The sequence below is a fragment of the Myotis daubentonii genome, chromosome 15, assembly GCF_963259705.1.
Source record: "Myotis daubentonii chromosome 15, mMyoDau2.1, whole genome shotgun sequence".
Lineage (NCBI taxonomy): Eukaryota > Metazoa > Chordata > Mammalia > Chiroptera > Vespertilionidae > Myotis > Myotis daubentonii.
In genome coordinates, this window is record NC_081854.1 from 2,829,989 (window position 1) to 2,853,493 (window position 23,505).

A 23,505-nucleotide genomic window follows, 5' to 3' on the forward strand; every position below is an offset into this window, starting at 1 on the left:
ACAATATCCGCAAATCAATAAACGTGATACATCACATAAACAAATTGAAAGAAAAAAACCACATGGTCATATCAATTGATGCAGAAAAAGCATTTGACAAAATTCAACACCCATTTTTGATAAAAACTCTCAGCAAGGTGGGAGTAGAAGGATCATACCTCAACATAATAAAAGCCATATATGACAGGCCCACAGCCAACATCATACTCAATGGACAAAAACTAACACCATTTCCCCTAAGAACAGGAACAAGACAGGGATGCCCCCTCTCACCACTCCTGTTCAACATAGTACTGGAAGTGTTAGCCATTGCAATTCGGCAAGAAGAAGAAATAAAAGGCATCCAAATTGGAAAAGAGGAAGTAAAACTGTCCTTATTTGCAGACGACATGATATTATACATACAAAACCCTAGAGATTCCATCAAAAAGCTACTAGCCTTAATACATGAATTTGGCAATGTAGCAGGATACAAAATTAACCCCAAGAAATCTGAGGCATTTCTATATACCAATAGTGAACTTTCAGAAAGAGAGATTATAAAAACAATCCCGTTTACCATTGCACCAAAAAAATTAAGCTACCTAGGAATAAACTTAACTAAAGAGGTAAAAGACCTCTACTCAGAAAACTACAGGACGTTGAAAAAAGACATAGAGGAAGACATAAACAGATGGAAGAACATACCGTGTTCATGGATTGGTAGAATCAACATCATTAAAATGTCCATACTACCCAAAGCAATCTATAAATTCAACGCACTTCCCATTAAAATACCAACAGCATACTTCAGAGATCTAGAACGAACATTCCAAAAATTCATCTGGAATAAAAGAAGACCCCGAATAGCTGCAGCAATCCTGAAAAAGAACAAAGTAGGTGGGATCTCAATACCAGATATCAAGTTGTATTACAAAGCCACTGTTCTCAAAACTGCCTGGTACTGGCACAAGAATAGGCATATAGATCAATGGAATAGAATAGAGAGCCCAGAAATCGGCCCGAACCAATATGCTCAATTAATATTTGACAAAGGAGGCAAGAACATACAATGGAGCCAAGATAGTCTCTTCAATAAATGGTGTTGGGAAAATTGGACAGATATATGCAAGAAAATGAAACTAGACCACCAACTTACACCATACACAAAAATAAACTCAAAATGGATAAAGGACTTAAATGTACGACAGGATACCATAAAAATTCTAGAAGAATCCAAAGGCAAGAAAATTTCAGACATATGCCGAAGCAATTTCTTCACTGATACAGCTCCTAGGGCACTTGAAACTAAAGAAAAAATGAACAAATGGGACTACATCAAAATAAAAAGCTTCTGCACAGCAAAAGAAACCATCAACAAAACAACGAGAAAACCCACTGTGTGGGAAAACATATTTGCCAATGACATATCTGATAAGGGCCTAATCTCCAAAATTTATAGGGAACTCATACAACTTAACAAAAGGAAGATAAACAATCCAATCAAAAAATGGGCAAAGGACCTAAATAGACACCTTTCAAAAGAGGACATTCAGAAAGCCAAGAGACATATGAAAACATGCTCAAAGTCACTAATCATCCGAGAGATGCAAATCAAAACAGCAATGAGGTACCATCTCACACCTGTCAGACTGGCTATCATCAACAAATCAACAAACGACAAGTGCTGGAGAGGTTGGGGAGAAAAAGGAACACTTGTGCACTGCTGGTGGGAATGCAGACTGGTGCAGCCACTATGGAAGACAGTATGGAGTTTCCTTAAAAAACTGAAAATGGAACTCCCATTTGACCCTGTGATCCCACTTCTAGGAATATATCCCAAGAAACCAGAAACACCAATCAGAAAGGATATATGCACCCCTATGTTCATAGCAGCACAATTCACCATAGCTAAGATCTGGAAACAGCCTAAGTGCCCATCAGTAGATGAATGGATTAGAAAACTGTGGTACATCTACACGATGGAATACTATGCTGCTGTAAAAAGGAAGGAACTCTTACCATTTGCAACGTCATGGATGGAACTGGAGAGCATTATGCTAAGTGAAATAAGCCAGTCAATAAAGGAAAAATACCACATGATCTCACTCATTCATGGACAATAGAGACCATTATAAACTTTTGAACAATAATAGATACAGAGGCAGAGCTGCCTCAAACAGATTGTCAAACTGCAGCGGGAAGGCCGGGGAGGGTTGGGGGGCAGGAGGTAGGGGGGTAAGAGATCAACTAAAGGACTTGTATGCATGCATATAAGCATAACCAATGGACATAAGACACTGGGTGATAGGGGAGGCTAGGGGACTGTCTAGGGCGGGGGGATAAAATGGATACATATGTAATACCCTTTGTAATACTTTAAGTAATAAAAAAAAAAAAAATAAAAAATAAAAATAAATGCAAGTGAAACACGCATGGTTCCCTACAGCTCCCTTATACCTTGGAGGTTGCCCCACTGGTGTCCGTGGGGTTTTATGGGAGCAGGACTCCCACCAGGTCAGAGGTGCCCTAAGTGCTTTAGTGCTTAGGGACTAACCCACTCATTAAATTTCCACCTTCACTCCTGCCTTGGGCTGAGTCTAGGATCCAGGCTGAGAGCCACCATCCCTTCATTGTTTCATCTGCGCTCATCTGCCATTCAACCAAGGATGCGCTACAGCTTCCAATTTAGTGCCTTGTAGGCTTGGGGGACACACATGGGGCCTCCAAACAGCCCTTCCCACCACACGTCTCTCATACACACGCCTTCATCGGGTCAGAAAATGACACCAGATTTTCAGCCGGCGTGGCTCAGTGGTTGAGTGTTGACCTATGAGCACAGAGGTGATTGTTCAATTTCTGGTCAAGGTACATGCCTGGGTTGTGGGCTCTATCTGTAGTGTGGGGATTGCAGTATGTGCCTGATCAATGATTCTTTCTCATCATTAGTTTTTATCTCTCCCTTCCTCTCTGAAAATAATAAAAAATTTGTTAAAAATGAAAGAAAATGACACCAGATTGAGGCGTTTCATGTCTCTGCCAATCCTCATAACAACCCTCAGAGGTGAGGTTTCACAATTTTTTCCTAACAGGCAAAGAGGGAGAGGAGAAGAGACTGGCTCAAAATAGATGCGCAATAAATGTGTCCTCCGGTCTTAGATCACAGCCTGGGAATTGTCTCCAACACGCTCTTCTACCCAAAGCATAGAGACAGAATAAACAGAATTAGACAAAGAGGTACAGTCTGGGGGACAAGAGGCGGCGAGGAGGCAGAAAGGACTCTGAAGGTTTGATGGAGAGGGATGGAGAGCAGGAGCTCTTCTCACAGAGACAGGGAAGTCAGAGAGAGGAAGTGATAGGGAGAAGCAGCAGCACACACCCAGGCCTGGAGGGCAGTGCTGGTTGCCTCTGTGGGTGAGCTGACAGTGTTGTAACATCCCCCAGGCCTCCTGCTTCTCTTGGGTTCAGCAACCTTGGCACAGCCCCATTGGCTCCTGCAGGTAGCCAAGGTGGCGAGAGGAGGAGCCCTCCATTCTCCCATCACTCCCCCTCACACACCGAACCAATCCCACTGTTCTGGCTCCCGGTTTTCCTTTCTGTGACCCAGTTCTTCCCACAGACAAGCTCAAGTGAAGACCCAGGTCAGCTCATTGGTGTGACCACATCAGCCTCCTTCTGGCCTCCTCCAGACCCTCACTGTTGGCTCAGGTGTTTCATTCTCATCGCCCCAAATATAGCTGTCACCGACCATCCCCTGCACAAAGCCTGTCCACAGGTACCCCTGACTCCACCCACATCCAGGATCTCCACCAGGTAGTCCATGCTGCTGGCGATCAGGCTGAGCTACACTTTCCAGTCCCAGTGAGGTCAACGCCTCCTCCAACCAAACCCATCCCAGTGAACCTCCTCCCCTCCCCGACACACACAACCCGGGTTAGGACCACCTCATGCCTCCTCATGGGGCCCCTGAGCCCATCAGAAGAGAGTTGCATGCTCTCCAAACCTCTTAGTCCAAAACAACATACATTTATTCCAAAATGTATTCCCTACATTTTCGAAAGAAAGCAACAGACTTTGCAATAATCAATGTGTGAATCAAAGCAGAAGTGAATGTTTTAGGCTAAATGATGATGTAACTATTACACATTAAACCTATGAAATGAAAATATGAAAAACCAAGTGTGCTGGTGAGTGTGTATGTGTGTGTGTAAGCTTATGTGTGAGTGTGTGTATGAATGTGCATGTGTGTGTGAGTGTGTGAATGAGTGTGTGTTCATGGGCAGCTATACCCATCTGTCTGAGGGAAGCAGAGGTGAGAGCTGAGGTGGGAGGGTCACATCAGGATGATCATGATCAGCCTTGAGTTCAGAAGGAAGAGTGTGGATTCACGCTGAAGACAGTGAGGACCATGGAAGGTTTTACGCATAAACAGCTTCTGAAAGGGAGTGGCAAGGGCAGATGTGGAGGGTGAACTGGAGAAGGGAGTGAGGGTGTGGAGCTCAGAGCTCAGGAAGGTGGTGGACGTGACTGCTCCCTTGGGGTGTGTGAAGGTGACTTCCCTCCCTGCCTTGTTGACTGGGGGCACCAAGGGGCCCTCAGGACAGAGAGCCCAGGGGTGGGGGAGGGAGGAGCCTGGGGGCTGTGCAAGATGCATCTGCTCCCACAGGGCAGCTCAGCACCTCCTCCTGGCCCGGGACGCAGGTCCCAAGTCTGATTTTCTATCTCTGTGAGCAGCGGGATCTCTTCATGTCCTGGGTGTGAATCATTGGACTCATTTCTGCCCCTTTAGAGCACCTTTGATGCCGGGTGTCACTCTCCTCTTCCAACTGTGGAGACTCATCAGGACTCAGAGAAGAACAACATTCATGGGAGTCCTGTTCCAAGGCAGCAACACACACAGACACATTAAATATCAGTTGTGGCGCTACCACATCCTGAATGGTTGAAGGACACTTGAGCAGGGCACTTCCTCCCTTGACGTCTCAGCAAAACCAACACCTGCCCCACAAAGATGGTGAGAATTTTTCTTGCATGAGATATGCAGGAAATGAAACTAGCCATACTATGCAGATGGAGATGGTGGAGGGTTGAGAATTTGCAAAGTAGAGACGCCTCATCCAAAGGAGCAGAAAGAAAACTCCTGGTCAGACCCCTCGTGTGGAGGCACCTGGATCGTTCAGTGGGGAGGTCATGGTCATTTCATTGCATGGCGCTGGACCAGTGGGTGAGTCTGGAGGTCACGGTGAACATCTTACCTGCCTCACAGCATTTGCAGTAAGCAATGCCAAAACATGAAAAGTCAATCAATTACTATTTCTTTTACCAAACTATCTTATTAACTTGTGAGAGAGATTCTTTTCTTCAAGTGCACACAAGAACATGAACTTAGGGGAAAATGGACACAGTGGAATCACTAACACGAAGAACTTCTGTTCTTCATAGACACCAGCAAGACAGGAAGAGGATAATTGCGATGGCAAAATGAGACCACAGACTGACACTCAGATCACTTAAGAAATATTGCAGATCTGTAATGTGGCGGCAGAGAGCAATAGAAAAGCAAGCAAACACTTTTATCAAGCAACTGATATTGACATGCAAAGGTGCAGTGACATTATATAAAGGTGATGAGCTGACCTTGGCTGGTGTTTCTCAGTGGTTAGAGCATGAGTCTAACCACCAAAGGGTCACAGGTTTGTTTCCCAGTCAAGGGCATGTGTCTTGGTTGCAGATTTGCTCTTCAACCCTCATGTGGGATGCAACCAAGTGATGTCTCTCTGACATCAATGTTTCTCTCTTTCTCTCTCTCTCTCTCTCTCTCTCTCTCTCTCTCTCTCTCACTCCCCCCCCTTCCTTTTCTCCCTTCCATCCTCTCTAAAAATCATTGCAAATAATACCATCAGGTGAGGAGTAACAAAAAAGGTCCTATCTAATAATGACAAACATGGTAATTAACCGTACCTCTGATATGCTTCTCATTGGCTAATCAGGGCGATATGCAAATTAACGGCCAACCAAGATGGCAGTTAACCGCCAACAAAGATGGCGGCTAATTTGCATAAGTAGGCTCACTGATGGGAGGTGAAAGGGGAAGGACTGAAGAGCGGTCATTATCCGAAACCCAGGCGGCAGGCAAGAGTGAGGTGGCAGGGTTAAGGCGGCCCCTAGAGCCGCCTTTGCCCTGCCCTCGGCCCTGGATCAAAGAACCCGGGCAAAGGCCCGCTCCCCAGCTGGTGATCAGAGAAGCTGGGCGGGGCAGAGAATAGGCTGCCAGTGTCTGCCTCTCCCTGCCCCCAACCCTGGTGGTGATCGGTGATCCCCCAAGGCCGGGAGGGACCCAGGACATGGAAACCTGCGGGGGACCTGATCACATGCCCAGCAGCAGGGAGGGAGGGACCCAGAATACGTGGAAGGCGTCCTGCCTGGCCCCAGGGGACCTGATGGCATCCCCGGCGACGAGGCAGGGAGGGACCTAGAACAGGTGGAAGCCAGGTCTTTTTTTTTTTTTTTTTTTTTTTTTAGATTGTGTAATTATTTATTACAAATAAACGGTGGTTTCACATCTGTCAAAAATGGGTCCCCATTTTACATGTGTGTGCAGGTTCTGATGTACAAGAAAGGGTCACGTGCTTAGTTCGTCCATGCAAAGATCACAGGTACATCACTAAATACTTTAAAAATAGAATGATCTCTTTTTGAACTGATCTGTTTAGATTCAGGATTAGTAAAACAGTATGGAACTAATGAAATACAGTGATAGGAATTGGGAAGTGTGACACTGATGGTTCTGGGCATGTGAAGGGTGAGGGACAGAAGGGTATACACGGTCTTCCCTTCAGTTCTGCTGGAGAGATGAGCTCTGAGGGCCCAAGCTGCTCCATGCCCAGAGGAGGTGGGTGTGCTCAGTGGCTCTGTTTCAGAACTTCTTGCCAAGCAGAGAGCTTACCTGGCCCACAGGAACCTTTTTACTCCAGAAAACAGAAACAGCCAGTTCCCAATGGGCATGGGAAAACCAGTGTCCCCTCCTGTGCACGGTGTCCTGATGGGGTGACGGGAGAGGTGGGCGAGGGGAGCAGTGCAGAGTTGTTAGGCAGCTGGAGTGGGAGTGGAAAGGCCATGAAATGTCCACAGTCCTGGCTGTGCCCACGGCCTGGGCTGCTCCTCCAGTCCCTGGCTGAGGGATTAGGGATGATTCTCTTGGGAAGGGAATATTCCATGGGTGGAAGATTTACAGGCTCAGGGTGGGCCGTGTGTTAGTTTGGGGCAACTCCCTCAATATTCCTGCTGCCAAGCCCTCAAAGGATTGAGGTAGAGGCACCCCTCACCCCCAAGACCCCTTCATGGACATTTTAGCATCTACATGATTTTTAATCCCTTCAGGGAGACTTTCTATCCTGCAGTCCCATCCCACCCCACTGTTGCTGTTTGTCTGCCAGCTGGGTCCAGCATCAAGGGGAAGGGGGGTTTATACTTACTGAAAGACTACTGATCCTACCGGGAAACCAACCTGTTTACTGTACTGTTGTAAATATCATACCCTTTATATCCTGTATATTGGCTTCTTTTAAATAAAGTGAAATGTCTTAGAAAAAAAAAGGCAAGGCAGGGAGGGACCCAGAAGACCCATTGGGGAGTGCCACTCAGCCAGAAGCTGGCTCATGGCTGGCCAGCGCAGTGGTGGTGGCAGGAGCCTCTCCCACCTCCTTGGCAGCACTAAGAATGTCCAACTAATGGTGTAGACCTGATCCGTTGGGGGCCTAAGCCTTTAGTTGGACATCCCCTGAGGGCTCCCTGGCTGCCAGAAGGATGTCTGACTGCTAGGTTAGGCCTGATCCCCCAGGAAGTGGGCCTAAGTCTACAGGTAGACATCCCCCAAGGAGTCCTGGACTGTGACTGGGCACAGGCCAGGCTGAGGGAACCCCCCCCCCCGCCCTCTGAGTGCACAAAATTTTGTGCACCGGGCCTCTAGTTTTAAATAAAAGGTGCTGAGACCTATAAGTCATTGAGGAAATGAATGTACATCAAACCACAGGGTGGTACCAATACTGACACTAAATAATTGCATTCTAACCACTAAATAATGGAAATTAAAAAGGCAAGGAACACAAAGTCTTGGCAGGAATATGAACCTACCAGGACCCTTGAACCAGGAAAAGTCGAGGAAATGCTGAGGCCACTGGGAAACTGCCCAGCCAAGTCTTTTCTAAATAAGGTCCCTCAAGAGCCCTGGTTGGGTGTCCCACTGGGCTGTTCAGAGCCAGACTCTCAGGGGCCGATCAGAACCAGAACCTGGGTCCAGCCCTCTCCGAGCAGAACTCAGACCATCAGACACATGAGACCCCGAGGTTCAGGTGAGACCTGAGAACCTGTCTCCCCCTGAGCTCTCATCCTGAGAGATGAAGATCCAGGCCCAGGGCAGGCCAAGCCCTGGCTCTGGGTCCACAGCTGTGAAAACCCAGAAGGCGGCAGCAGCTCCTGGCTCACCACATCCTGTGCGTCTTTTTCCTTCAGATGCAGACCTCCTCCAACTGCAGAGCAGGAGCCCTCAGAGCAGACGCCATGACGTCCATCCTCTCTGCTCTTCTCTGCCTCGGTCAGTTGTGGACATGGGGAGGGGTAGCAGGAGGGAGAGCAGGAGGGACAGGATGTTTACAACTCCTTGTTAAAGGGGAACGTCAGGCTCAAGCAGCTCAAGTGGACAGGGCCCTGATGAAAAGGGAATCAGCTGAGACATCCGGGTGCAAATCTCTCACAGGGACTCTCTTCCAGGGCTGAGTCTGGAGCAGAGGACCCGTGTGCAGGCAGGTGAGTCCTCCCCAGGCTCCATGTCCCTCCTCTTCTTTCACTCCTGAGGCTCGGGAGGGAGCACAGAGGTGCTGGGATGAGGTGATAAAATGAGAGGGTCTTGGGCTGAGATGGGGGATGAGGGTGGGAAGGTCTTTGTAAAGCAGCCTCTGGTTCTTTTTAGGGACCCTCCCCAAACCCACCATCTGGGCTGAGCCAGGCCCTGTGATCCCCTGGGGGAGCTTCGTGACCATCTGGTGTCGGGGGACCCTGGAGGCTCAGGAGTACCGGCTGTATGCAGATGGCAGTCCTAGGTACTTGGACAGACAGAAATCACTGGAGCCTGGAAAAAGGGCCAAGTTCCTCATTACAGGAAACTATGCAGAGAGATATACCTGTAACTACCTCAGCCCCACTGGCTGGTCAGGGCACAGTGACCCCCTGGAGCTGGTGGTGACAGGTGAGAGGACACTCAGGGGTCCCAGCTTCAGGCTCTGCCCTCAGGAAGGGAGTCTGCTCTCAAGATGTCCCCCTCTCACAGCCCAGCCCTGGGGGACGTGAGGGAGGTGTGAGCCCCATTTAACACGCTGCCTCCTCCATTCCTAGGAGTCCACAGCAAACCCAGCCTCTCAGCCCTGCCCAGCCCTGTGGTGACCTCAGGAGGGAACGTGACCCTCCAGTGTGGCTCAGGGCAGGGATTTGACAGGTTCGTTCTGACTAAGGAAGGAGATGACAGGCTCTCCTGGACCCTGGACTCACAGCCACAGCCCAGTGGGTGGTCCCAGGCCCTGTTCCCTGTGGGCCCCGTGACCCCCATTCACAGGGGGACGTTCAGATGCTATGGTTATTTTGAGAAGAATCCCCAGGAGTGGTCTGACCCTAGTGACCCCCTGCATCTAACGGTCTCAGGTGAGCGGCCCCTGATCCCATCCTCTCTGAGCACAGGCAGCTCAGGGTCCCGCCCCCAGGAGACATCTGAGGTTGGAAAAGAGTGAGAGGTCTGAGTGTTGCTCACCCAGCAGAGATTTTCTCTCAGAGATGCGCCCACTTTTGCTGAATCCTCCCCATAAACTGTTTTGGGAAGTGGTTAAGTGGGCGCGGGGAGTGTCTTCGGGAGCCACAGAGCAGATGTAGGAGAAGCGACGGAGTGATTTGGAAACTCCAGAGTGAGCCCCCGCCTCACCTATTTCTATCCTCATTTCCAGGACCCTCTGGAGGCCCCAGCCCCCCACCCACAGGGCCTACCTCCCCAGCTGGTGAGTCCCGGGGAGCTCTGCTCAGAGGGAGCACAGCCCACCTAGCAAGTCCTGAGAGTCTGTCAGGGGATGGAGTGATCCAGATCCTCAAGAACGGGCCTGTGTCCCAGGGGGGCTGGGAGACCCAGGGCTCTGAGGCAGTGATGGTTGGGGTGGTCATGGCAGAGGGGGATATGGGGGCATAGACTCGGGAGGGGGAGCTGAGCTCTAGTGACATAAGGCAGCCCCCACCCCACATCTTTCATCCTCATCCCCAGGAGGCTCTAAGTCATGCCTACAGAGAAGTACGTGAGAGTCCTGCGGAGGTGGTAGGTTCCTCCATGGGACAGGGGCTGAACCATGGGGGGGGGGTTACGGGATTCAGGTTCCTCTGGATTTGCTGACATGGACACCCCTTCCCCTGTCTGGGTCCCAGTGTCTCTAAGTGAAAAGGAGAGAATCCTTGTCCAGAGCTTAGAAGTCCTGTCAGTTCTGGTCCTGATGTCCTGGGAGAGGGGCCTCACAGGGAAGTCCCCAGGACGTGATGTATTGGGGCCTGTCCCATCTGTCTCAGTGATGCTGACACTACAGGGAGGGACAGGCCGGACAGGAGTCTGGTTACCAGGTCCTCCCCCTCAGCTCAGGCTCAGCTCAGAGGAGGGGACAGGGTGGATCAGCCCTGGTTCAGCTTCTGGCTCTGCTGCTCCTGCTGTGGGGCTGGGTGGTCCCTTCTCTCCTCTGAGTGTTGGGTTCCTGTCTGCTCATCCCTGGTCCCATCCTGCTCACAGGCTGCTGGGAGATGAGGTGACATAAGGGCCTCACAGAGCTCAGGAAGGCAGAGACCCCAGCCCAGCCCGACCTTCCCAATGGGGCATCAGGGCCTCCTAGGTTGAGATGGAATCCGGAGAGACCCAGAGTCCACACCATACCCTGCCCCTCCCTATCCCTGCTGTGCTGCGGGCGGGTAATGAGGAAGGACCCTCAGCTCCAGATGATACATTGACAGGCCCCTGCAGAGGAGGAGCCCAGAGCATGAAGCTAGTCACTGCCTGGGGGGCAGTGTGAGGACAGCACAGGGAACCCACAGTCCTGGGTTCCAGTATCAGCTCCGCCCCTTGCAGACTGGGTGACCTGGGGCATGTGGTTAATTTCTCTGAGCCTCAGTGAAGTGGATGGTGGGGTCAGCCATCCTTGGTGCATGAGGTGAGAGGACATGAGTGACAGACCCCAGCAGGAGACTCACACACAGTAGGTGCTCATTAAATTGCATCCTTCGCTCATTCATGACATTATGCAGGGGAGATAGGGTGCCAGGTCTTTCAGGTCTGATTCCTTCCCAGGAGTCATCACCAAACTCTCCATTTGGGCAGAGCCAGGACCCATTGCCACCAAGGGAAGCCCTGTGACCATCTGGTGTCAGGGGTCTCTTTGTTTCAATTTGTTTTATTTCATTATGGTTTCTTAGGAATGCTCTTCTTCTGACAGATACACATCTGCAAAAATTACCTTTTCTCTATGACTTCTTTCTACATGGCACACATTACAAAGGCTTCTTGGTAGCAACCATTTGGCTACTAACCCAATGGAATAATGTTCATCATCCAAGTGCATTTTCTGAATTGTGGGAGCTGGGATTTAGAATCATTGCCTGGATCTTTGTGATGAGGAAAGGTCCGTATTTTATGTTTATATCTTGGTATTTATATCAAAATGGGGTAACAGATGGACATAATTTCCTATATTTGCTGCTTACTCAATATTGCAAATTAATGGGATTTTCTCTGTTATGTAAAGTTTGAAGCAGAACTGTACTTCCTTGGTTGTGAACTCTGTTGCCTTTTGAGATTAAAAAAATCACATGATTAGCATCCACATACCCATATTTTTCATCTGGAAAATATATCTACCATTGTAGGTATTCATTATTATATAATAAATGAGTTAATAAAAGAATCAATAGATTAACAACTTCAGGTGACAATGAAAATCGCAGACCCTGAGGGGAGGGGCCTGGGCGAGGTGGGGTGAAGGAGGCACAGCCCAGACTTTCATCCCTTCATGCTCCTGTGATTCAGGAGCCCCTGACACCACACCCTCCTCCATGGACCCTGGGTCCCCAGCTGTTGAGAAGGTGGGATCTCTCAGCTGTAGGGGAATAAGCTCATGGGGTCTTGGGTCTCAGGCTGAACACAGAACACACAGCTCTTAGTTATTTCTGAATTGAGACCAATTCTTACTCATCCTCAGTTCTTGGGTACAGCTAATTCTGATCAAGGTGACTCAGAGCAGGTGCAGAGTTCAGACATCAGAGGGACACTGATGTCAAGGCGAGGTGGGAGCCCAGGTTGAACATCAAAATCTTGGAGATTTGGGTCTGACCTGACCTCTCAGACTTCTTTACCTGCAATTCTTATTTTTCTATTCCCAGACTACACAGTGGGGAATCTCATCCGGATGGGCGTGGCTGGCTTGGTCCTGGTGGTCCTCGGGGTGCTGCTATTTCAGGCTCGAGATGACACCAAAAAGGCCTTCCATGCAGCCAGGATGTGACCACAGAGGGAACAACGCACCATTCAGAGTGGGGGAGCTTTGGAGCCCATCTGAGGATCCCAGTAAGTGCTGAATAAAAGTCGGGACCATTGTTGGGGAAACTGTTTCTTGAGAATGTCTTCGGGGAGTAGACGTGGTAGGTGAGGTCTGGGTGCAGGAGAATGTGGGTCATGTCCTTCTGCATCCACCTGGGTGGTCTCCCTCCCTCCCTGATCTCGCTGATCTCCTCCACTGCCTTTCTGTTCTCATCCTGTGACATCAGGGTTTGTCTAACATGGCTGTATCGGATTCACATCTATACACTCCTTCATGCTGGGTCACATCCATCCCAAGAAAATGAGGTATCTTCACAACCCTGCGATTTTTTAAACCATAAAGATCAAAGGACCTGTACCTGGTACAATGTGGGCGAACGTCAAAATAATGCAGCTCAGTGACAGAAAGCGGACACAAAAGATCAGGTTTTGTGTGATTCCATTTAAGTGAAATGTCCAGGAGAAGGAAACCCATAGAAATTGGAGTTAGATTGGCTTGTCAGGGGCTGACCAGCAGGGCAGAATGTAGATGGACTGCTTGCTGTTGCTGTTGTGTTTTGTGTGTGTGTGTGTGGGGGGGGGGGAGGGAGTTTGGGAGTTTAAAAACTTCTTGAAACTAGATACACGTTTTCATTGAGACATTGTGTATTTACTGTACTCTTGTGATTTTCATATTTTAAAAGGCTCAATTGTATGTTATGTGACTGTTGCTTTAATAAAAATAAATGCAAGTGAAACATGCGTGGTTCCCTATAGCTGCCTTATACCTTGGAGGTTGCCCTAAGTGCCTTATTGCTTACCGACCAACCCACTGATGAAATTTCCATCTTCACTCCTGACTTGGTCTGAGTCTAGGATCCATGATGAGACCCACCATCCCACATCCTTTGGTCTGCACTCATCTGCCATTCAACCAAGGATGCACTACAGCTTCTGATTCACCTTGTAGGCTTGGGGGACACCCATGTGACTTCCAAACAGCCCTTCCTTCCACACGTCTCTCATACACATGCCTTCATCAGGTCAGAAAATGACACCAGATTTCTGGCTGCCGTGGCTCAGTGGTTGAGCGTTGACCTATGAGCCAAGAGGTCATGCCTCGATTCCCAGTCAGGGGCACATGCCTGGGTTGTGGGCTCCATCCCGATTGTGTGCATTGCAGGAGGCGCCTGATCGATCAATGATTCTCTCTCATCATTGATGTTTCTATCTCTCCCTCTCCCTTCCTCTCTGAAATCAATAAAAAATATTTTAAAAAAGGAAAAAACAACACCAGATTGTGGCCCTTCATGTCTCAGGCACTGCCGATCCTCATAACAACCTCAGAGGTGAGGGGTCACAATTTTGCCCAACAGGCGAAGAGGTAGAAGAGAAGAGACTGGCTCAAAATTGAAGTTCAATAAACGTGTCCCCACATCTTAGATTACAACCTGGGATTGGCCTCCAAAGTGCTCTTCTATTCAAAGCATAAAGGTGGAATTAAGAGCATAAGACAAAGAGGTACAGTCTGGGGGACAAGAGGTGGTGAGGAGGCAGGAAGGACTGCGAAGGTTTGATGGAGAGGGATGGAGAGCAGGAGCTCTGCTCACAGAGACAGGGAAGTCAGAGAGAGGAAGTGATAGGGAGAAGCAGCAGCACACACTCAGGCCTGGAGGGCAGTGCTGGTTGCCTCTGTGGGTGATTGACAGTGTTGTAACATCCCTCAGGCCTCCTGCTCCTCTTGGGTTCAGCAACCTTGGCACAGCCCCATTGGCTCCTGCAGGCACCCAAGGTGGAGAGAGGAGGAACCCTCCATTTTGCCCTCTCTCCCCCTCACACACTGAACCAATCTCACTGGTCTGTCTCCCGGTTTTCCTTTCTGTGACCCACTTCTCCCCAAAGACAAGCTCAGATGAAGACCCAGGACAAGTCCTTGTGGTGACCATATCAGCCGCCTTCGGGCCTCCTCCAGACCCTCACTGTGGGCTCAAATGTTTCATTTTCATGGCTCCAAAGTACCTGTTACTAAACATCCCCTGCACAAAAGGCTGTCCATAGGTCTTCCCTGAATCCAGCAACAGCCAGGGATCTCTACCCTACAGTCTATGCTGCTGGCGATCAGGCTGAGCTACACTCTAGTCTCAGTGAGGCCAATGCCTCCTCCAACCAAACTCATCCCAGTGATCCTCCTCCCCTCCTGACACACTCAACCTGTGTTAGGAGCACATTGTGCCTCCTCACGGTGCCACCTGAGCCCAGCTGAACAGAGCCACCTCCACTCCATACCTCCTAGACCAGAACAACATATACTTATTTCCAAAATGTATTCCCTACGTTTCAGAAATAAAGCAACAGACTTTGCAATAATCAATGTGTGAATCAAAGCATAAGTGAATGTTTTAGATTAAATGATAATGTAACTATTACACATCAAACCTATGAAATGAAAAACCGTGTGTGCTTGTGTGTGTGTGTGTGAGCGTATGTGTGAGTGTGTGTATGAATATGCATGTGTGTGTGAGTGTGTGTGTGAGCATATGTATGAGTGTGTGTATGAATATGCATGTGTGTATGTGAGTGTGTGTGTGTTCATGAGCAGCTATACGCATTTGGCTGAGGGAAGCAGAGATGAGAGCTGAGGTGGGAGGGTCACATCTGGATGATCATGAACAACCTTGAGTTCAGAAGGAAGAGTGTGGATTCACCCTGAAGACAGTGAGGACCATGGAAGGGTTTAGGCATAAACAGCTTCTGAAAGGGAGTGGCCAGGGAAGATGAGGAGAGTGAACTGGAGAAGGGAGTGAGGGTCTAGAGCTCAGAGCTCAAGAAGGAGGTGGACGTGACGGCTGCTTTGCAGTGTGTGAAGGTGACCTCCCTTTCTGCCTTGTTGACTGGGGACACCAAGGGGCCCTCAGGACAGTGAGCCCAGGGGTGGGAGAGGGAGGAGCCTGGGGGCTGTGCAAGATGCATCTTCTCCCACAGGAAGCTCAGCGCCTTTTTCTGGCCCTGGGATGCAGGTCCTACATCTCACACAGGTTCCACCTGACTTTCTGTCTCTGGGAGCAGCGGGAACTCGCCATCTCCTGGAGGTCAAACATCTGAGTCATTTCTGCCCCTTCAGAGCACCTTTGAGGCCAGGTGTCACTCTCCTTTTCAAACTGTGGAGACTCATCAGGACTCAGACAAGAACAACATTCATGGGAGTCCTGTTCCAAGTCAGGAACATACACAGACACATTAAATATCACTTGTGGTGCTACCACATCCTGAATGGTTGAAGGACACTTGAGCAGGGCACTTCCTCCCTTGTTTCTCAGCAATACCAACACCTGCCCCACAAAGATGGTGAGCATTCTTCTCGACTGGTAAGTGGAGGAAACGAAACCAGCCACACAATGCAGATGGAGATGGTGGAGGGTTGAAAAATTGAAAATCAAAGACACGTCATCAAAAGGAGCAGAAGGAAGATTCCTAGTCAGACCCCTCGTGTGGAGGCACCTGGATTGTTCAGTGGGGAGGTCATGGTCATTTCATTGCATGGCGCTGGACCAGTGGGTGAGTCTCTAGCACACGGTGAACATCTTACCTGCCTCGCAGCATTTGCAGTAAGCAATGCCAAAACATAAAAAGTCAATCAATTATTATTTCTTTTACCAAACGATCTTAACTTGTGAGAGAGTTTTTTTCTTCAAGTGCACACAAGAACATGAACTTAGGGGAAAATGGACACAGTGGAATCACTAACATGAAGAACGTCTGTTCCTCATATACCCCAGTGAGACAGGGAAGAGGATAATTGCGATGCCAAACTGAGACCACCGACTGGCACTCAGATCACCTAAGAAATGTTACAGATCTGTAATGTGGCAGCAGATAGCAATAGAAAGCAAGCAAACACCTTTATCAAGCAACTGATATCGACATGCAAATGTGCAGTGACATTATATAAAGGTGATGAGCTGGCTTTGGCTGGTGTTTCTCAGTGGCTAGATCATCAGCCTGAACACTAAAGGGTCACAGGTTGCTTCCTGGTCAAGGGTATGTACCTTAGTTGCAGGTTTGCTCCTCAACCCTCATGTGGGATGTAAACAATTGGTGTTTCTCTGAAGACATGAATCAATGTTTCTCTCTCTCTCTCTCTCTCTCTCTCTCTCTCTCTCTCTCTCTCTCTCTCCCCCTTCCATCCTCTCTAAAAATCATTGGAAATAATACCATCAGGTGAGGAGTAAAAAAATGTTTTTTTTAAATAAAAGGTGCTGACTTTATAAGTCATTGAAGAAATAAATGTGCATAAAACCACAGGGTGGTACCAATACTTACACTGAATAATGAAAATTAAAAAGGCCGGAAACATGAAGTGTTGGCAGGGATGGGAACCTACCAGGACCCTTAAACCAGGGAAAGTCTTGGAAATGCTGAGGCCACTGGGAAACTGCTCCGCAGTCTTTTATAAATGAGCTCCCTCTAGAGCTGTGGTCGGGTGTCCCATTGGGCTGTTCAGAGCCACACTCTCAGGGGCAGATCAGGACCAGAACCTGGGTCCCGCCCTCCCTGAGCAGGAGTCAGATGATCAGACACATGAGACCCCGAGGATCAGGTATGACCTGAGAACCTGTGTCCCCCCTCAGCCCTCATCCTGGGGAGATGCAGAGCCAGGCCCAGGGCGGGGTCCTCCCTTGGCTGTGGCTCCACAGCTGTGAAAACCCAGAAGGTGGAAGCAGCTCCTGCCCCACCACATCCTGTGCGTCTCTGTCCTTCAGGCCGAGGACTCCTCCATCTGCAGAGCAGGAGCCCTCAGAGCAGATGCCATGACGCCCATCCTCTCTGCCCTTCTCTGCCTCGGTCAGTTGTGGACATGGGGAGGGAAGGCAGGAGGGAGAGCTGGAGGAGGGACAGAGTGTCTACACCCCTTGTTCATGGGGAACATCAGGCTCAAGCAGTTCCAGTGGACGGGGCCCTGATGGGAAGGGAATCAGCTGAGATGTCCGGGTGCAAATCTCTCACAGAGACTCTCTTCCAGGGCTGAGTCTGGACCAGAGGACCCGTGTGCAGGCAGGTGAGTCCCCCCTGGCTCCATGTCCTTCCTCTTACTTCACCCCTGGGGCTCAGGAGGGAGCACAGAGGTGCTGGGATGAGGTGATAAAATGAGAGGGTCTTGGGCTGAGCTGGGGATGAGGGTGGGACGGTCTTTGTAAAGCAGCCTCTGTTTCCTTTTAGGGACCCCGCCCAAACCCACCATCTGGGCTGAGCCAGGCCCTGTGATCCCCTTGGGGAGCCCTGTGACCATCTGGTGTCAGGGTACCCCAAGGGCTGAGGAGTACCATCTGTATCAAGTGGGAAGCACAGCATCCTTGTACCAACAGAAACCACTGGATTCCAGGGACAGAGCCAAGTTCTCCATCACACACATGACACAGCTTGATGCAGGGAGATATGGCTGTTACTATCTCTTTCCCAGTGGCCAGTCAGAGCGCAGTGACCCCCTGGGGCTGGTGGTGACAGTAGGTGAGAGGACACTCAGGGGTCCCAGCCTCAGGCTCTCCCCTCAGGAAGGGGGTCTGCTCTCAGGGTGTCTCCCTCTCACAGCCCAGCCCTGGGGGACATGAGGGAGCTGTGAGCCCATTTAACACGCTGCCTCTTCCTCTCCTAGGATCCTACAACAAACCCAGGCTCTCAGCCCTGCCCAGCCCTGTCGTGACCTCAGGAGGGAACGTGAACCTCCAGTGTGGCTCAGAACAGGGGTTTCACAGGTTCATTTTGACTAAGGAAGGAGATCACAGGCTCTCCTGGGCCCTGGACTCACAGCCACAGATAAGTGGGCAGTTCCAGGCCCTGTTCCCTGTGGGCCCCGTGACCCCCACACAGAGGTGGAGGTTCAGATGCTATGGCTGCTACAGGAACAGACCCTACGTGTGGTCATTCCCCAGTGATCCCCTGGAGCTCCTGGTTCCAGGTAAGTCCCATTATTGTCTCATCAAAGGATTGAGGCACTGGATACATAATTGGCATCTTTGCTGTGAGTGGAGCCCCATGGGAGATGGTGAGGTGGGTATAGGGGCACCTGGGCCAGAGACAAGGAGAGAGACAGTGAGACCTGGGGGCCAGATCAGGAGAAGGGGGTTATGGAAGGAGCAGCCCCTGTAACTCATGTCTGGTCTCACCAGGTGAGTCTGGCCAGCCCACCCTCCTGACCCAGCAGGGCCCCATTGTGGCCTCTGGACAGAGCCTGACCCTCCAGTGTCGCTCTGATGTCGGCTATGACAGATTCGCTCTGCACAAGGAGGGGGGATGGGACCTCCCCCAGAGCCTTGTCCTGCAGCCCCGGGCTGGTCTCTCTCAGGCCCACTTCCCCCTCGACACTGTGAGCAGCTCCCACGGGGGCCGGTACAGATGCTACAGTGGATATAACCTCTCCTCTGAGTGGTCGGTCCCAAGTGACACCCTGGACATCCTGGTTGTAGATGAGGAGCCAGTGGGTTCAGTCAGGGACCCAGACTCTGCACAGGCCCTGCTGGGGTCTCAGATGGTGAGGCCAGAATGACAGTGCAGGCCGCAGGGAGGGGGAGAGACACACAGAGAGACGGGGTGAGAAGAGAGAGGGGAGACTCAGAGAAACAGAGATAGACAGAGAGGAAGGTCCTTAGAGTAAAGTCTGGTGAATTTCAGGTCAGAACAAGGTGGGCAGGCAGCCCTCACCCTCCCTCCTGCTCTCTAGGACACCTGCCTGACACACCCTCCCTCTCAGTGCAGCCAGGCCCTAGGGTGGCCTCAGGATAGAGCGTGACTCTGCTGTGTCAGTCACAGAGCCCGAGGGACATTTTCCTTTTATCCAAGGAGGGGGCAGCCGATCCCCCCCTGTGTCTGAGATCAGAGCACCGAGCTCAACTGTTCCAGGCTGAGTTCTTCTTGAGTCCTGTGACCTCTGCCCACGGGGGCACCTACAGGTGCTACAGCTCGCACAACACCTCCCCCTTCCTGCTGTCACTCCCCAGTGAGCCCCTGGAGCTCCTGGTCTCAGGTGGGGGCCCCTGACCCTGTCTGCTGAGCTGTCAGCTCAGGGTCTTGTCCCCATAAAATCATGGGCTGTAAGGGAATGAGGGGCTGCAGGGATGGTCGCCCCAAGGAAGTCTTTTCCTTAGAGGCCTCCCACCCGTCCACTCCCTTCCCCTCACCTGGATACTGAAGCAGTGGGAGGGTCTCAGCAGCTACAGCACAGATGAAAGAGGGTGTCTGTGTGAAATGGGGTGCAGGCTCAGCCCAAGCCTCTCACCCTCTTTCTGTCCTCATTTCCAGGACCCTCTGGAGGCCCCAGCCCTCCACGCACAGGGCCCACCTCCCCAGCTGGTGAGTCCCCGGGGTCTCTGCTCAGAGGGAGCACAGCCTACCCAGCAAGTCCTGAGTGTCTGTCAGGGGATCGAGTGACCCAGATCCTCAAGGACCAGCTTGTGTCCCAGGGGGGCTGGGAGTCCCAAGGTAAGAGGCAGTGATGGGAGGGGTAGTCATGGCAGAGAGGGATGTGGGGGCACATGATGGGGGAGTGGGAGCTGAGCTCATGTGGGGAGATGACCGCCACCAACCCTCCTGCTCCATCCTCATTTCAGGAGGCTCTGAGGATCAGTCTCTCCCACCCACACGGTCAGGCACGGAGATGGGTAAGTGAGGGGCTCTATGGGGAGGTGGTGGGTGCCTCCTTGCGGACAGGGGCTGAGCTATAAGGGGTTCAGGCCCCTCTGGATTTGGTGACTTGGACATCCCTTCCCCTGTCTATGCATCAGTGTCTTTAAGTGTGAAAGGAAAGAATCCTTGTTGAGAGCTTAGATTTCCTGTCAGTTCTGACCCTGACCTCCTGGGAGAGGGGCCTCCCAGGGAAGCCCTCAGGACGTGATGTTATGGGGCCTGTCCCCTCTGTCTCAGTGACAGTGACATGGTACAGGGAGGGACAGGCAGGACAAGGGTCCGCGCGCCTAGTCCTCCCCCTCAGCTCAGGCTCAGCTCAGAGGAGGGAACAGGGTGGATCAGCCCTGGGTCAGCTCCTGGCTCTGCTGCTCCTGCTGTGGGGCTGGGCGGTCCCTTCTCTCCTCTGAGTGTCGGGTTCTTGTCTGCTCATCCCTGGTCCCATCCTGCTCCCAGGCTGCTGGGAGATGAGGTGACATAAGGGCCTCACAGAGCTCAGGAGGGCATGGCCTCCAGCCCAGCCTGACCTTCCCAAGGTGGCATCAGGGCCTGCCAGGTTGAGATGGAACCCAGAGAGATTCAGAGTCCACACCACACCCTGCCCCTCCCTATCCCTGCTGTGCTGGGGGCAGGTAAAGGGGAAGGACCCTCAGCTCCAGATGAGATGTGGACAGGCCCCTGCCGAGGATTAGCCCAGAGAAGGAAGCTGGTGTCCTCCTGGGGGGCAGCGTGAGGACAGTACACGGAACCCACAGTCCCAGGTTCCATTCCCAGCCCTGCCCCATCCAGGCTGGGTGACCTGGGGCACGTGATTAATCTCTCTGAGCCTCAGTGAAGTGGGTGGTGGGGTCCGCCATCCCTGGTGCATGAGGAGAGGAGATGAGTGACAGACCCCAGCAGGAGCCTCACACACAGTAGCTGCTCATTAAATGGCATCCTTGGCTTATTCATGAAGTTATGAGGGGGAGATAGACTGCCAGGTCTTTCAGGTCTCATTCCTTCCCAGGAGTCATCCCCAAACTCTCCATTTGGGCAGAGCCAGGGCCCATCGTCACCAAGGGGAACCCCGTGATCACCTGGTGTCAGGGGTCTCTTTGTTTCAATTTGTCTTGTTTCATTATGGTTTCTTAGGAATGCTCTTTTTCTGACGGACACAAATCTGACCAGATTACCTTTTCTCTATGACTTCTTACCACATGACACACATTACAAAGGCTTCTTGGTAGCAACCATTTGGCGGTTAACCCAACAGAATAATGTTCATCGTCCACGTGCATTTTCTGAATTGTGGGAGCTGGGATTTAGAATCATTGCATGGATCTTTGTGATGAGGAGAGGTCCATAATTTATGTTTATATCTTGTTATTTATATCAAAATGGGGTAACAGATGGACATAATTTCCTTCAATTGGTGCTCACTCAATAATGCAAATTAGTGGGATTTTCTCTGTTATGTAAAGTTTGAAGCAGAACTGTACTTCCTTGGTTGTGAACTCTGTTGTCTTTTGAGATTAAAAATATCACATGATTAGCATCCCCATACCCATATTTTTCATCTGGAAAATATATCTACCATTGTAGATATTCATTATTGCATAATAAACGAGTTAGTAAAAGAATCAATAGATGGCCAAAACCGGTTTGGCTCAGTGGATAGAGCGACGGCCTGCAGACTGAAAGGTCCCAGGTCCGATTCCGGTCAAGGGCATGTACCTGGGTTGCGGGCACATCCCCAGTGGGAGATGTGCAGGAGGCAGCTGATCGATGTTTCTCTCTCATCGATGTTTCTAACTCTCTATCCCTCTCCCTTCCTCTCTGTAAAAAATCAATAAAATTTATTAAAAAAAAAAAGAATCAATAGATGAACAACTTCAGGTGACAATGAAAATAGCAGACCCTGAGAGGAGGGGCCTGGGCGGGGTGGGGTGAAGGAGACCCAGCCCAGACTTTCACCCCTCTGTGTTCCTGAGATTCAGGAGCCCCTGACACCAACCCCTCCTCGATGGACCCTGGGTCCCCAGCTGTTGAGAAGGTGGGATCTCTCAGCTGTAGGGGAATAAGCTCATGGCGTCTTGAGTCTCAGGCTGAACACAGAACACACAGCTCTTAGTTATTTCTAAATTGAGACCATTTCTTGACTCATCCTCAGTTCTTGGGCACAGCTAACTCTTATCAAGGTGACTCAGAGCAGGTGCTGAGTTCAGACATCACAGGGATGCTGATGTCAAGGGGAGGTGGGAGTCCAGGTTGAACATCAAAATCCTAGAGATTTGCGTCTGCCTTGACCTTTGTGACATTTGTATCCACATTTTTGCAGGCTCTACACCCCAAGACTACACAGTGGGGAATCTCATCCGGATGGGCGTGGCTGGCTTAGTCCTGGTGGTGATCGGGGTGCTGCTATTTCAGGCTCAAAATGACAACAAAAGGCATTGGATGCAGCCAGATGTGAACACAGCGGGAGCAATGCACCGTTCAGAGTGGGGGACCCCTGGAGCCCATCTGATGACCCCAGGAGGTGCTGAAAGAGAATGTGGACCACAGCTGAGGAAACTGTCTGCGGAGAACATTTAGGGGAGCAGCCATGGTAGGCGAGGTCTGGGTGCAGTAGAACGTGGGCCATGTCCCTGTCGGGGACGCCTCCTCCATCCACCTGGGGTGCTCTCCCTCCCTCCCCATCCTCACTCACTCTCCTCCACTGCCCTTCTCTTCTGACCCTGTGACATGAGGGTCTGTCCCACATGGCTGGTTTGGATTCACATCTATACACCCCGTCATGCTGGGCCACATCCATCCCAACAAAATGAGGTATCTTCACAACCCTGCGATTTTTTAAACCATAAAGATCAAAGGATGGGTACCTGGTACATTGTGGGCGAACGTCAAAATAATGCAGCTCAGTGACAGAAAGCGGACACAAAAGATTAGGTTTTGTGTGATTCCATTTATGTGAAATGTCCAGGAGAAGGAAACCCATAGAAATAGAAGTTAGATTGGTTTGTCAGGGGCTGAGCAGCAGGGCAGATGGGAGACGGACTGCTTGGTGTTTTTGTCTTCTGTGTTTGGGAGGGTGGGGAGTTTAAACACTTCTCGGAACTAGATAGATGTTGTCATTGAGACATTGTGTATTTACTGTGTTCTTACGATTTTCATATTTTAAAAGCCTCAATTGTATGTTATGTGACTGTTGCTTTAATAAAAATAAATGCAAGTGCAACTCGCATGGTTCCTTACAGCTCCCTTATACCTTGGAGGATGCCCCACTGGTG

The 23,505-nt window shown here is 50.5% G+C and overlaps 1 protein-coding gene and 1 pseudogene across 1 annotated transcript in view; both read left to right on the forward strand.

Moving 5' to 3' along the window:
- The window catches only part of LOC132216508 (leukocyte immunoglobulin-like receptor subfamily A member 5), a 60,046-nt gene that overhangs the window by 27,025 nt on the left and 9,516 nt on the right, over positions 1-23,505 (forward strand). The gene's annotated exons all lie outside the window — the stretch shown is intronic.
- Positions 8,533-23,297, forward strand: LOC132217250 (leukocyte immunoglobulin-like receptor subfamily A member 6; annotated as a pseudogene).